Below are 16,662 nucleotides of genomic sequence, written 5' to 3'. Positions count from 1 at the left end.
TAGTATACTGAGTTCTTAAAGGGACATCACTCTTAAAGTGACCATACAACATGTGGCCTGTTGGAAACAGTGCTACTGAAGCCCGAGGCACTCCAAGTGGGGTGCACAGCACCTGGTGTATCCCTTGCAGTGCCCCTTGTTGGGAAGGGCAATTGTGTGGGCATGTCCTGCATGAAGCTTCCCAACTGGTCAGATTGTCAGTTGATTTGACGCACCATTTCCAAACTTGGTCCACACACGTATTTGATTGTCACTCAACAAAGGACACACCACTCATGTTATTTAAAAGGCCAGGTAATTTGCAGGCAAAATGATTTAGACTAATATGTGCTATTACAAAGTCTTTGAAAGTACTGTGAATTGTTTTTGGCATGTTGTAAGTTGCTGGCTTTGGCAGGGACTATTGTTGCTGCATCCTCATAGGGAAGGCAGAGAACTTGGTGACCTGCCCACACACAGGCTACAACAAGTATGAAGGCTGGAGTTACAATGCCTCTGGGTCTGGGAGATGGAGCAGAGGCTGTGGAGAGGGAAATCTCTGTGTGATGCCCTCTGCTAAGTTAGAGCCAAACTCCAATCTCCTTGACAGTGACAGGAGGCTATCTGACAGGCCTGTCAATGCACTCAGCATCTGTGTGCATCCTCATCAGAGCTCTCCTGCATCCTGGCTCATCAAAATCCTCATCTGAGTACCCTGTAAAAGAAACCGGCTATGACCTCACCCTCCGGTGAGCTGGCACATGAACTATCCTTTCCCCTGGCCTGGTTACCACCACGCTCGAGGGGTGATTCACAGGACTGGATTTACTGATTCAGGCGGTAAGAGATGCCATCACCGCTCGTTGTGTGTGGCTGGCCCTCCACAATCACGTGGTGGGTGGCCAATTATAATAATGGAGGCACGGAGCCTGAATAATTACGTGATGGGGGCAGAATTCGAGGCATCAGATGACTCTGGAGCAGGTTCTGGCGGTATATTTAAAGAATTGTCAGCCCTGCTTTCATTGCTGTCTTTGAGTCATTTGCTGTTTACTGCTGAGACTGGTGCTGGAGTGACTCCTGGACCCCCCAGCCCCTGAGAAGGATGCCGCAGTATGACAGAGGAAAGACACTGGGTGGCCCCACAGTTTAATGATGCATCCCTGGAGATTCTCCTCCAGGCTGCAAGGGAAAGGTGGGAGGTCCTCTTCCCTAATAATGGCAAGATGAGATTCTCCCGCCTGACCAAGCAAGTCTGGATGGAGATCGCAGAGGAGGTCAGCAGCTGTTGGGTCACCCCCTGATTATGGGTCCAGTGCAGGAAGAGAATCACAACCGCGTTTGGCCTGCCAAGGTGAGTGCTAAATATCTCTTTCCTTTTTGAGGATTGCAATGTGGCTATGCGACATGGGGAGGGAGGCACCACAAAGGTGCTGGCAAAGGGAGTTTGGCATCACCACATCCTGCCAGATGCATAGCTGTGTCTCGGCCACAGGCTATCTTCTTCCACAGCTCACCCCCATTACCTCCCCTGAGAGCTGACATGGGGATGAGCCATTTAGAGAAACCCAGCAGGGGACGAGGTCCTGCCACTGGCATACCTGTCCTGCAACTCTTCCTGTGAAGTATGACTATCTCCCTCTTTCCCTGTTGTTATGAGCCCACTTGCCCTGCAAGTGGAGACTTTGTGTACTGGTGAAGGTATTGCTGACATATGGCATCTCCCAGCAGCTGGGAGTGAAGCACAGGAGTTGGCGGGACCCAGGGCAGCGGCTCAATAGCGGGTGGTGAGACTGGAGTCTTCGCGTAAGAGAGTGAGGATTGTCTTCATTCGACATCTAATACACTTCTGGAGATCAACATCACACATGGATATCTTGACAAGATCTGCACTGCCTAACCCATACATGTTTGTGTTCTATCATGCAGATTGGCAACTGCAGGAGACTCCAGAATCAGCCTCTGAGGAGCAGCAGTCAGAGGATGCATGGTCACATGACTCTCCTGCATCTTCTACCAGTGCAGACACTTTCACCTTGGTGGGTTTACACTTGAATGTAAAATCAGGATCACAAACTGGTGAGAGCACCACACACATGCCCAAGCAGCTGGCTGAGGCTGAGACAGTTGAGGCCTCTGACAGACAGAGGACTGTGGGTGGCCAGACCCATGCTGAGCCCCAGGCCAATGACGAGCCTCTGGTGTCAACAGCACAGGGCATGCTGGAGTTGCAGAGAGAGCGAAGGCAACATCTGGCAGAGATGCCAGTGACCATGTGCAGCCATGAGAAGATGATGGAGGAGTCAATCAATGCCATGAGTGCTGCCATGTGTCAGGCATGCGAGCACACGGCGTCTTCCATCTAGAGGTTGGTGATCCACTTGGAAAGCCAGATCCCACAGATGTGTGCAGACCTGCACACCATTGCCTTGGCCATGAGTTCAACACGGCAGTGACAAGGCAAGAGAAGGACGAGGCACCTGGCATCTTCTCCAGCTCCTCCCCTTCTCAGGTCAGCAGGGACGTTCAATTGAGCCTTGAAAGGGAGAAGGAGAGGCTGACCACAACAGTGGAGGAGGGTGGGGGAGGCGGAGGTGCTCTCTTCAGGGTGCTCTCTTCAAGGTGCTCCGATTGTGGACAGTGCCTTCTCAGGCCCTCTGCCATTGAACCCAGCTCCAGTAGCTGCGACACTCTAGGATAGTCCTGCACCTGTGCAGGAAACCCTCAGGCACCTGAGGTCACCAGGCCAGGGCAACCAGATGATGCCTGCTGAAATCACAGGCCAAGGGGCAGCGTTCTTGTCTGCTCTGCTCCTAGGGTTTATGGGTGACCTTTTCCTACAAGAGAGAGGGCAGAATGTCACCGATTCTGTTGCACAGTGTTTGGGTGATGTGCCTGCCACAGCTGAAAAGCTGGAGGCATGTGGAAACAGCAGAAGTTGGGTGTGAGGCTGGATCATTGGAACATGTGTGAGGTGGAGTATCTGAATGTGAGGCTTGAGTCCTGAGTGCCTGAATGTGGTGCATTGAGCAATGTGAGAGGGTGGTGGTGCAGTGGGTAGCAGATTTCATGTGAGCATGCAGTCATTGACCTTCGCCACTCACGTGAGGCCATTAAACTTCTTGTGCTACTGCAGCCAGGTCCTCATGCCCAGAATTCTGGCATTGATCTCCCTGGTCATCTACTCCCATTTCCTTCAGAGGATGGTTGTTCGGGCCCTTGTGGCTCCCCAAGGAAACGTGACCTCTCTCCTCCTGTCCACCTCCTTGACTAATGCCTCCAGTGCCACATTTGTGAATCTAGGAGACCTTTCTCGTCCCTGGTGCTCCATTACTGCAGCTCTTACATGCAGCCAGTGTTAGTACAGAAAGCCAGCAACAGCTGACTTCCGGAAAGTGCAGCTCCCCTTTAAGAGTAGTAAGCTGGCTGCACCAGGTCAGCACACGCTGCTCGGCCTCCTGCTGAAAGCTTAAGCAGCGGACAGCACAAGCCCTGCTCAGACCTAACACCACAATCAGGTAAATGAGTATGTAGCACCAAAGTTGCCACACTGGGTCAGAACAAAGTTTTAGCCCTCATCTTTCAATTAGGCATTTTACAACCTTCTAAACTCAACATTGAGTTCGACAATTTCAGATCGTAACTCTGCTTTCACTTCTTCAGATGGCAGCTGGTGGTGATATTCTGCTTTTCCCATTTACACCTCCTCCGGATCCATCTTTTGTTTCTTTATTTGTCCCATTACTATCTCCTTTTACCTTGCAACATCAACTCTTTAGTTATTTAATCTCTCCTGCTTTCCATCCTCCCTTTTATCCGCTCTCTACTTGCTTAAAATCAGTTACATCTCTCACTTTTTCCAGTTCTGACGAATGGCCATTGACCTAAAATGTTGGAGGGAACTTTAATATTACGTCATGCTGGGAGCTCGGGGTGGGGGAAGAGTTTGGTAGTATGCAGGAAACCATGAAGTCTTGTTTTCTCTTCATGCTGTGGAAATTTAACTTCACAGCTTGTGTCTTTCCTCACCCAGAAATCAGTCTAATTGACAGTCCTGCCTTCCAGTCTGGCAGGAAATGCTCCAGAGGAGGCCACAGATCAGGTTAAGTCCAAGCCTTCACCTTGGGTGGAGGAGGTCAGATCCCAAGGGGATCTAATCCCTGACCCTGGGGAGAGGCAGAAATGGATCCCAAAGAGGGTACGATTCCCTTACCATAAGAATATAAGTTAATAATAAATAGGAGCAGGGATAGGCCATTCAGCCCCTTCAGCCTGGTCCGCCATTCAATAAGATCATGGCTGATCAGATTGTGGCCTTAACTCCACTTTCTTGCCCGCCCCCCATATCCCCTGATTCCCTTGTCAATCAAAAATCTGTCTCACTCAACCTTGAATATATTCAATGACCCAGCCTCCACTGCTCTCTAGGGAAGAGAATTCCAAAGATTAATGACCCTCGAAGAGGAAATTCCTCCTCATCTCTGTCTTAAAAGGGAAGTACCTTATTTTGAAACTGTGCCCTCTAGTTCTAGATTCCCCCACGAGGGGAAACATCCTCTCAGCACTTACCCTGTCAAGCCCCCTCAAAATGTTATATGTTTAAATAAGACCACCTTTCATTCTTCTAAACTCCAATGAGTATAGGCCCAACCTGCTCAACCTTGCCTCATAAGACAATCCCTTCATCCCAGGAATCAGCCAGTGAACTTCTCTGAACTGATTCCAATGCAAGTATATCCCTCCTTTATGTAAGGAGACCAAAACTGTATGCTGTACTCTAGGTGCGGTCTCACCAATGCCCTGTACTGTTGTAGCAAGACTTCCCTATTTTATATTCCATCTGTGTTGCAATAAATGCCAACATTCCATTTGCCTTCCTAATTACTTGCTGTACTTGCATGTTAACTTTTTGTGAATCATGGACAAGGACACCCAGATTCCTCAGTACCATGCAAATAATATTCTGCTTTTTTATTCTTCCTGCCAAAGTAGACAACTTCACATTTTCCCGCATTATACTTCATCTGCCAGATTTTTTCACAATCACTTAACCCATCTATATTTCTTTGCAGACACTTTGGTTCGGATTTTATGTGTTCCGCAGCGTTCCCAACGGCGGAACCGGAGGTTCGCGGAACTTCCACTTCAGCCATCTTTCCTATTTTGCACGCAATTTCACATGCAAATCAACAGTGTGGCGATGAGCATGGGAGACACATGCAATCATGCAGCGGGGATGCGTTTTCATTGGTGGAACCCACCATCACTCAGTCAAGCACCATGAGCACCACGGCTATAAATCATTCTACATTCCAAGCCTCAAGGAACAGGAGCCTGCTTAGTATGTAAGTGTATTTAGCGTTACCACGACTAAATCTTTTACTTTGTTTCAACTGCATTTTCCTTCCTTAATTTTCAAAACCAAGCACCAACTTCGCATCATTTTTTTGACTACAGAAAGAGCTAATAAAAAATGTCGCCAGCAGGCAGCATCCCACCCACGGTTCAGTGATCCTTCCCTGCAGGTTTTCCACCAGGCTGTCGGGGAAAAGTGGGAGGTCCTCTTCCCTGCAGATGGAGTCCGAAGATCCTCCTGCCTGACCAAAGTGGCCTGGATGGAGGTAGAGAAGGAGGTCGCAAACTGTGGGGTTACACGGTGACCTGGGTTCAGTGTTGCAAATGTATCAATGACTTGCTCAGATCAGCGAGAGAAAGTGGCCTTAGCGAAGCTGTTCCATTGTTTTTCTCCCTGGCTCCGTGTGTTTAAGACAGGGCAGACAAGGCACACAGTAGAATGCGTAAACAGCCTTGGTATCATACACTAAATGATTGGCATTTTCTATGTATAGAGCAAGAGAGAGAGGAGCACGGCGGGAGCCAGGGTTTAAAAAGCTCGCCAAAAGCCCAGAGTCGGAGACTGGAGACAGACAGAGCCAGAGCAAGAGAGAGGAGCACGGCTGGAGCAGGAGGAGCAGAGCAGGGAAAAATCGAAAAGTGATATCAGAGTGACGTCACAATCAACAGTGAGAGCTGGGAAACAGAGAGCCATCGGGGTGAGTATACAAACAAGCTTTTAATTTAATTTAATTTAGATCAAGCATAGCATCAAACATCACAGGAGAGCAGGAAGGTGATTGGTTTGGGAAGAAGCTACCTATTTGGTGAGTATCTGGTCAATGATTCAGGTCCATTCTAATCCTAACGTTTAAAATAGTAAAGGAACTAGTGGTAAGCTTAACAAAATGTATGTAAAAAAGGAAAATAAAATAAATAATTGAATAAAATAATTAAGTAGTTAATTAAAACACATTAAGGATGGCAGGACAGGTGATGTGTCATGGCTGCATGTGGGAGCTCCTGGATGCCAGTGTGATCCAGGGCAAACACGTCTGCAGTAAATGTTTGCGGCTCGAAGAGCTTCAGCTCAGAGTCATTGAAATGGAGTCTGAGCTGCAGACACTGCGACACATCAGGGAGGGGGAAAGTTACCTGCACATTTTGTACCAGGAAGCGGTCACACCCCTTTGGATAGGGTCTTTTGATTTGGTCAGGGGCAGGAGAGTGTGGCTGCAGTTGAGGCAGATAAGTGGACTCCGAAGGCAGGTGTGCGGGAGACTCAGCCTTTGCGATTGTCCAACAGGTTAGAGGTTCTTTCAGCTTGTTTGGATGAGAGGGGCTGCAGGGTGGATGAGCAACCTGGCCATGGCACTGTGGTACAGGAAGCTATTCAAGTGGAGGGAGAAAAAAGGAATGTTGTGGTAGCAGGGGACAGTATAGTTAGGGGGATTGACACTGTTCTCTGCAGCAAAGAGCAAGAGCCCAGATGGCTGTGTTGCCTGCCCGGTACCAGAGTACGGGACGTCTGCTCAGAGCTGGAGAGGAACTTCCAGTGGGAAGGGGAGGATCCATTCGTCGTGGTCCATGTAGGTACCAACGACATAGGCAGGACAAGGAAATAGGTTCTGCATAGTCAGAATGAGAAACTAGGTGACAAATTAAGAAGCAGAAGCTCAAAGGTAATAACCCAGGTAATAATGCAAATTGGCATAGAGCAAATAAGATTAGAGAAATTAATGCATGATTCAAAGACTGGTGTGGAAGAAGTGGGTTCTGGTTCATGGGGCAGTGGCACCATAACTGGGGAATGTGGTGGCTGTACCGTTGGGATGGTCTACATCTGAACCGTGCTGAGGCCGGTGTTCTAGCGAGTCGCATAACTAGGGAAGTAAAGAGGGTTTCAAACTGAATAGTGGGGGCAAGGGATCAAATTTGGGAAGATATGGTAAATCAAGGAGTAGAGACAAGGCAAGAGAGAAAGGTATTGATATGGGAAATAATAAACAGACTGTGACAGGAAGGGACAGAGCATACAAATCTAAGAGTAAATCAGCAGATAAGGCTAGAGGATAAAAAAAATAATGAAAGGACAAAACTAAAAGCTCTGTATCTGAAGGCACGTAGCATTCGAAACAAAACAGATGAACTGAGAGTGCTAATAGAAATAAATAAGTACAATCAGAAAGCTATTACAGAGACATGGCTGCGGGATGGCATAGATTGGGACCTGAATATTGATGGGGACATGGCATTTCGGAAGGACAGGAAGCTAGGAAAAGGTGGAGGGGTAGCTCTGTTCATTAATGATGGTATTAGTGCAATAGAGAGGGATGAGTTAAGTTCAGGAGGCCAGGATGTAGAAGCAGTTTGGGTAGAGATGAGAAATCATAAAGGCAAGAAGCCTCTTGTGGGAATGGTGTACAGGCCACCGAACATTAACCACAGTGTAGCATGGGGTATAAAGGAAGAAGCTTGTCAGAAAGGTACAGTGATAAGTATGGGGGATTTTAACCTACATATAGACTAGAAAAATCAGATAAGCAGAGGTAGCCTAGATGAGGAGTACATAGAAAGTGTTCAGGATAATTTCCTGGAACAATACATTCTGGAGCCAACCGGAGAGCAGGCTATACTAGACCTGGTATTGTGCAATGAGATCGGATTAATTAATGACCTCATAGTTAAGGCACCCCTAGGTAGCAGCGATCATAATATGATTGAATTTTACATTGAGTTTGAGGGAGAGAAGAGTGGGTCTAACTTAAATAAGGGCAATTATGAGGGCATGAAAACAGAGCTAGCTAAAGTTGAACTGGCAAATCAGGTTAAGAGATAGGTCAATAGAGATGCAGTGGCAGACATTTAAGAGGATATTTCAGAATACACAGAATAGATACATTTCAACGAGAAAGAAAAATTCCAAGGATGGGACCTGCCAACCGTGGTTAACTAAAACAGCTAAAGATAGTATCAAACTTAAAGAAAAGCCATATAATTCCGCAAAGATGGGAGGCATGTAACTCCTTTGTTCAAAAAGGGAGGGAGACAGACTGCAGGAAACTACAGGCCAGTTAGCTTAACATATGTCTTAGGGAAAATGTTAGAAGCTATTATTAAAGATGTTATAGCAAGACATTTAGAAATAAATCAAGGTAATCAGGCAGAGTCAACATGGTTTTGTGAAAGGGAAATCATGTTTAACCAATTTATTGGAATTCTTTGAGGGAATTATATGTGCTATGGATAAAGGGGAACCAGTGGATGTATTGTACTTAGATTTCCAGAAGGCATTTGATGAGGTGCACATCAAAGGTTATTGCAGAAAATAAAAGCTTATAGTGTAGGGGGTAACATATTGGCATGGATAGAAGTTTGGCTAGCTAACAGGAAACAGAGAGTAGGCATAAATGGGTCATTTTCTAGTTGGCAAGATGTAATGAGTGATGTGCCACAGGGATTTGTGCTGGGGCCTCAACGTTTTACAATTTATATAAATGACTTAGATGAAGGGACCAAAGGTATGGTTGCCAAATTTGTTGATGACACAAAGATAGGAAAGTAAGTTGTGAAGAGTACATAAGGAGGCTACAAAGGGATATAGATAGGTTATGTGAGTGGGAAAAGACCTTGTAAATGGAGCATAATGTGGTAAAGTGTGAAATTGTCCACTTTGGCAGGAAGGATATAAAAGAAGCATAAATGGTGAGAGATTGCAGAGCTCTGAGATGCAGAGGGATCTGGGTGTCTTGTGCATGAATCACAAAAGGTTAGTCTGCAGGTATAGCATGTAATTAGGAAAGCTAACAGAATGTTTATCGTTTATTCGTGAGGGGAATTGAATACAAAAGTAGGGAGGTTATGTTTCAGCTATACAGGGCATTGGTGAGACCACATCTGGAGTACTGTATACAGTATTGGTCTCCTTATTTAAGGAAGGGTGTAAATGCATTGGTGGCGGTTCAGAGAAGGTTTACTAGACTAATACCTGGAATGGGCGGGCTGTCTTACGAGGAAAGATTGGACAGGCTAGGCTTGTATCTGCTGTAATTTAGAAGAGTAAGAGGCGAGTTGATTGAAACATATAAGATCCTGAGGGGTCTTGACAGGGTGAATGTGGAAAGGATGTTTACCCTTGTGGGAGAATCTTGAACTCGGGGTCACTATTTAAAAATAAGGGGTCGCTCATTGAAGGCAGAGATGAGGAGAAATGTTTTCTCTCAGAGGTTCATGAGTTTTTAGAATGCTCTTCCTCAAAAGGCAGTGGAAGCAGAGCCTTTGAATATTTTTAAGGCAGAGGTAGATAGATTCTTGATAAGCAAGGGGGTGGAAGGTTATTGTGGGTTGGTGGAAATGTGGAGTAATCAGTTCAGCCATGAACTTATTGAATGGCGGAGCATGCTCGAGGGGTCGAGTGGCCTACTCCTGCTCCTAATTCGTATGTTCATATGATTAGAAAAGGTTTCCTCTGGGAAACTGACTTATAAATGAGAGCAAACCCATGCACCAGGACTGCTGCCTGCCAAGCTCTATGAGCCTTCTGTTCCTGTACATGTGTGTTTATGGAGAGTGGGAAAGAGTTTTTAAATTCCTCTAGCAAATTTACTTCCCTGAGATTTCATAGCTCAGCTGTAGTTTAAGGGCCCTCAGCCACTGGTCAAAAGCCAGCTGCTTATTTCTCTCAAACTCCAGGTAAATTTGCTCTGCTTGCTTCTTGAGGGCTCTAAACTTTTGGCAATAGGTTTCCGGTACCAACTCATCTGCCCCGAGGAGAGCATTTTTTGTTAGTTCATAGTCTGATGAACTGTCATCTGGCAACATGGAATAAACCTCATGGGCTTTTCCTACTAATTTGCTCTGTATCAGCAGAGTCCAAGCCCCAGCTGGCCACTTTAACTGCCTTGCCAGTTTCTCAAAAGACACAAAAAACACTTCCACGTCTCCCTCATTGAATTCTGGGATCAGTTGTTTCAGACTCTGCTGTTGACCCTGAAGTGATTCAACCTAAATTTTGTAATAGGGTGGTGCAGTGGTTAGCACTGCAGCTTCACAGCTCCAGCAACCTGGGTTCAGTTCTGGGCACTGCCTGTGTGGAATTTGCAAGTTCTCCCTGTGACTGTGTGGATTTCTGCTGGGAGCTCCAGTTTCCTCCCACAGCCAAAAACTTGCAGGTTGATAGGTAAATTGGCCATTGTAAATTGCCCCTAGTGTAGGTAGGTGGTAGGAGAATTGAGGGAAGGTGGGGATGTGGTATGGGATTAATGTAGGATTAGTATAAATGATCAGCACAGACTCAATGGGCCAAAGGGCCTGTTTCAGTGCTGTATCTCTCTCTATGACTAGTTGGGAGAGTTTTAACAATTCCATACCCAGCCCTGAATTACGCTCCTCCATATTGGCCATGTTTTCACTGGGGTTACTCTGTCACCCCCTAGTTTACTCAAGCCACCTTCGCTCTCTCTATTTGCATTCTTTCTGGAAGGTTCTTTCTTTTTCTTTCTCCCCTCCCTCTCTTTGTCTTCATGTTCCTTCTGGAAGGTTCTTTCTTTCGCTCTTTCCTGTCTCTCTCTTTCTCTTTCACTGTCTTCTAAATCAAGTTTCCTTTGTTCCAATTGCAGCTTTGCCAGCAATATCCTGTAGTAGTCTACTTCTAACCCTGATTTTGCTTTTTCAGATTCAAGGGAAAAATAGTTGGCCACTAGCCTTAGGAGTGCAGACTTCCTAGCCTTGCCACGTACAGTGATCCCACACTGCTCAGCCATTTTCCTCAACTCCTCCATAGATAGTGCTTTTTAACTTATCCCAAGTTACTTCAGCCTGGCTTGGAGAGCTTCAGTCATAGGCATGTTAGTATTCAAGCACACACAACCACAAGAAAACCTGTATTGAAATCTTGTCTCTTTTGTTTGGGATCAATTTGGCTTCTCACTTCAAATTTCTCTCATTTGTCTGTGGGTCAAATCCAGGACACTAGCCCCCAAATTTCTGTTATGACCAGGTGAGAAGGAGTCCAGGGGTTCCCTCTCAGTCTTTGCCTGGTTTAACCGTAACAGAGTTTAATTTTATAAACACCATGTTTTTAGCTCCCCCTCAGTGAATCGTTGTTCACTGCTCCAATTATAAGGCAAAGAAATTACAGAGGTTCCCTTAGATTTAAACAAGAAAGGTGGAAGTTTATTATTCTTAAACTCTAAACCAGTTAACGACTACGAATATGCGATTCAACCATGCTCGCATGCATACATGATAAATACACACGTAGAGACAGAAAAAGTAGAAAAGAATAAAGGGGAAAAGTTTGAGGCAATATCGGGATTATAATTACAGTCCTTTAAGTTCAATGTGGAGTCTTTGGTTGTCAGTAAGTCCTGCAATTCTTGGGGGTCCAGTGCACGCTTCAGCTTGTTTCAATGTCGGAGTCTTTTTTCTCTTGAGGTTTATATGTCTTCTGTGGGTCCGGTGGCTTGGGAGAAAGCAAGAGAGAGACATCCAGGAGAGAGGCTTCCTTGTTCCAGCTTCAGTTGCAAACTCTCGTCTCAATTAAAACTGTCCTGTGTCTCATTCAAAAACCTGGATGAGCCGGTCAGTCATGTGACCAGCTGGTTTAACCAGTCCTGCCTTTGCGGATTTCAAAGCTCACGGTGGGGGTGGGGGGGGGGGGGGGGGGTGGCGGGTGTGGGTGCGTGGGGTGGTTAGTGCTGTCTATTACCCTGACAAGATGTGGATCACCATTGCCCAGGCCAATCTCTGTTAATTGAATCAGAGAGCAATTCTTTTGTCTCTCCAAGCACTGTCTCTTAGTATGCAAATGTTCTTCCAACCAAGTGTCTGGTGACCTTCAGACAAGTCATTTCTTCACTCCAGCAACAGTTTAAAATCCATGTTCATATGACAAAATTAATATGCCTCATTCTTGGCAGGTGGGGGTCTGCATGACAATTGTTTGATCCAAACTCCTTATATAATTTTTGTAAACTAAGCATATGCATTTGGATGAATTCAGACTCTAGCTTCTGATTTGGATGACAAGATTCAGACTCATTCTTTATGTTACCAGGCACCTTAAACATCGGTGATTTTCATACCAACGACCGATCAGAATAGGGAAATGTGAGTACATTCCCTCTGCTTCCCATCTGCAACTCCTTTTAATGGACCTCTGGAGACCTTAGCTGCAGATCCCTCATTAAATTCTTCATCACTGTCTTGGAAGAAGACTTGATTGTGGAATTATAAAATTTTACAGCTCAGAAGGAATTCAATATTTTTTATAAATCCTTCCTCTGCAACAGCGATTCCTTTAGTTGCCTTGTGCTGCCTTTTCCCACATCATCTTAATGTTTCCTCATCTTCTTCACTTTTAGATTTCTGATATTTTAAGATATGTGAAAAATGGAAATGTCACACCAGTACATTTTTGAAACATGGTTGAGGAAGCTTTAATTTGGATGTAACGTATTCATCTTTGGAGTTCTTCAAGCTGACATTGTGGGTTAGGGGAGCTGAAATGCTAAAGTACTCCATTGCCTTACCAAAATTAATTCTTTAGAGGAAGTATTTTTTATGGTTACCTCTGCGTACTAGTTTTCTACAGGATTGCTGATGGAACATGAGGTGATTGTCAAAATGTTTTATCCGCTAAAGATTTCCTATTCCGGAGTAGAACTTGTGCAATCATGAGCTGTAGCTGTTCATAAACAGAGATATTAGATAATGTATGGTGCTATTTTGATTTGGATTCCAAGAATGGCACTGGTTATTAATAAAATATATACTTAAAATGCAAGACAGTACTAAGAATTAGCGTCTGCCAATCTAGTTGTGGGATTCTAACAATACTATTGATGTTAAATACCTACCGTTTGCTGCTTAAAATGATGCTGAAAATTATGGTCTGAGCTAAACGTGTTCTGTTTTGTGATTATTTACTTGTTCGTCAAGAGCAGTTTTGAGGCATAGTCCTCCTTTCCACAATAAAACACCTCAGGTACCTAGTTTTTGTATGTTGTTACAACAATGTGTTTGTTGAATGATAATTTTCTTTAATCCATTGACTGGAGATCTAAATTTATTTTTTGTAAAGACATTTAAAAAAGAAAAGGTTAGGACGGTCACCTAATTTGCAACACTGTATCCTACACTGCAATGCTTGTGAGGAGGGAGACAAAATGACTGCTCAATCCCCCAGCAAGAACGAAGGCCCAGGAAGTTTAAAAGAACTACCTGTTCTTTCAGCAAGCAGAGAAATACTGCTAACTGCCATGTTTGAATCACTAAGTGATTGTCATGTGACAAGCCCCTCCCCATCTGTGCTTTTAAGCTGGTGTTTTCTTTGCAGTAAAGAAGAAGTAACTGGACTGACATGTGCAGATCTAAGTCAGGGTCCCTCTCTCTCTTTCTCTCTCCCCCTCCATACCAGCTTGAAAGCTTTCAAATTCTGCCTGTTGACTGACCAACTTTGCATACTCCAGCTACAATCAGAATCCTCATTGGAGGAAATCATCTGCATCGCTGTCTCCAAGAGACCCACTGAACCAGACATCTACCTCTTCAACCTAAAAGCCTCAGGATCACTGTGTTCAGCTGGAAGCCAGCTGAATCACTGAACTCCACAGACTGTATACTTTTCTTTATGGACTCTAACTCAACAAATCTACCTTTCCGCACTCTGTAACCTATTGTGTGTGTGTAAACCTCTAGTGTGTATGTGTGAGTGAAAGTTGGTGCATTGTTTATTATTTTCAATAGTTCAGTTTAGGTATTATAAAGTTAACCTCTTTCTTTGTTAACTCAAGAAAACCTGTCCGGTTGGTTCTTGTTATGATCATCGCAAGTAAGTAATCAAACACCCACTGAATTGGCCAGTACATTCACTTTAAGAAAGAATTAAACCTGTTGTGGTCAAACAAGGAGAAGGAAAAGAGGGAAGCCCTTTGACATCTCCTCACTTGACCATAACAATGTACTACTCTGATGAAGTATAGCATCGATCAGATACAGAATAAAGCTTCTGACCACAGAAGAACAACACATGTAACAAAGTGATTTTTTTCTTTTTCTCACACCAGCCATCTTTATAGGTATCTGGTGCAAGATACCCAATGAAGTGCGAATTATTACCAAATACTGGGCAGTTTTTGCAAATTGTGGGCACACTACCCACTAAGAAAATGATTTAGACTGTCCCAATCATTTTTTATGTTTGTATTCAACAGCTAGCAGTGAAAGCACACTTTTATCTTCTCAGTCAGAATTTGATCCAACCTCAGATTCCACAGGTGGTACTCAAATTCAATATTATAATTTTTCAAGATAAAAGAAAGAAAAATGTGAAATTATATTGTGCCATATCACTTCTTTAAGAAATGCCTCAAAGTGTTTCAGATTCAGTGAATTATTTTGGAGGTACAGTGACTGTTATGTAGGCAAATGTGGTAGCCATTTGTTGTGTTGGTTCAGGGAAGGATGCTGGCAAGGAGTGGTCAGCTTCTAGGAAAGAACTAGTGAGTAAACAGGAAGTAGAAGGGGGGTGTACTTTTCACCTTCACTGCTAGGGCCATAAACCTACAAATGTCAGAGATTGTAAGCCCTTTATAGAACCTGTATACTTCCATTCCATTAATTTCAGTGGGGTGAAAACTGGGTGGACTCGATGATGGGCAGGTGGTCCACAAAAAGCAGGACAAATCCAACTTGACCAATTACCACCCTATCAGACTACTCTCGATCATCAGCAAAGTGATGGAAGGGTTCGTCAACAGTGTTATCATGCGGCACTTGCTCAGCATTAACCTGCTAACTGACGCTCAGTTTGGGTTCTGCTCGGGCCATTCATCTCCTGACCTCATTACAGCCTTGGTCCAAACATGGACAAAAGAGCTAAACTCCAGAGTTGAGAGTAACTGCCCTTGATATCAAGGCAGCATTTGACCGAATATGGCATCAAGGAGCCCGAGCTATATTGGAGTCACTGGGAATCAGGGGGAAAACTCTCCGCTGGTTGGAGTTGTACCTAGCACAAAGGAAGATGGTTGTGGTTATTGGAGGTCAATCATCTCAATCCCAGGAAATCAGTCCAGGAGTTCCTCAGGGTAGTGACCTAGGCCCAACCATCTTCAGCTGCTTCATCAATGACCTTCCCTCCATCATAAGGTCAGAAGTGGGGATGTTTGCTGATGATTGTATAATGTTCAGTACCATTCGCAACTCCTCAGATACTGAAGCAGCCCGTGTCCAGATGCAGCAAGACTTGGACAACATCCAGGCTTGGACTGATAAGTGGCAAGTAACATTTGCACCATACAAGTGCCAGGCAATGACCATCTCAAACAAGAGAGTATCCAACCATCTCCCCTTGATGTTCAATAGCATTACCATCGCTGAAACTCCCACTATCCACATCCAGGGGGTTACCATTGACCAGAAACTGAACTGAACCAGCCACATATATACTGTGGCTATAACAGCAGGTCTGAGGCTGGGAATTCCGTGGCAAGTAACTCACCTCCTGATTCCCCAATGCCTGTCCACCATCCACGAGGCACAAGTCAGGAGTGTGATGGAATACTCTCCATTTGCCTTGATGCGTGCAGCTCCAACAACACTCAAGAAGCTCGACACCATCCAGGACAAAGCAGCCCACTTGACTGGCACCCCATTCACCACCTTCAACATTCACTCCCTCCACAACCAGCGCACAGTGTATACCATCTACAAGATGCACTGCAGCAACTCAACAAGGCTCCTTCGACAGCACCTTCCAAACTTGTGACCTCTACCACCTAGAAGGACAAAGGCAGCAGATACATCGGAACATCACCACCTGCAAGTTCCCCTCCAAGACACACACCATCTTGACTTGGAACTATATCGCCATTCCTTCACTGTCGCTGAGTCAAAATCCTGGAACTCCATTCCTAACAGCACTGTTGGTGTACCTACACCCCAAGGACTGCAGCGGTTCAAGAAGGCAGCTCATCACCACCTTCTCAAGGGCAATTAGGGAGGGGCAATAAATGCTGGCCTAGCCAGCGACGGCCACAACCCATGAAGGAATGAAAAAAAGGCAGGTTACCACCCATGTGCTGAAGGTGAAAATTATTTCCAACATTTCAGGTATAGACATTCTGATGAAAGGTCTACTGCTGAAACGTTAACACATTGGTTCAATCCATAGGTAAACAGCAACACACTGAATGTTTCCAGCACGTTCTTTTTTCTGTCAACAATTTAGATTTTAGAAAATAAATCTGAGAATGAGCAAAGCATTTGAAATGTTAAAATAATAAAAATAATAATTGTAAAATTACCTCTATCTTATTTGTACCATCAACTTTTGCCAAGAGAAGG

Source organism: Heterodontus francisci, chromosome 2 (assembly GCF_036365525.1).
Source record: "Heterodontus francisci isolate sHetFra1 chromosome 2, sHetFra1.hap1, whole genome shotgun sequence".
Classification (NCBI taxonomy): domain Eukaryota; kingdom Metazoa; phylum Chordata; class Chondrichthyes; order Heterodontiformes; family Heterodontidae; genus Heterodontus; species Heterodontus francisci.
Note: the sequence above shows the minus strand (reverse complement) of the source record.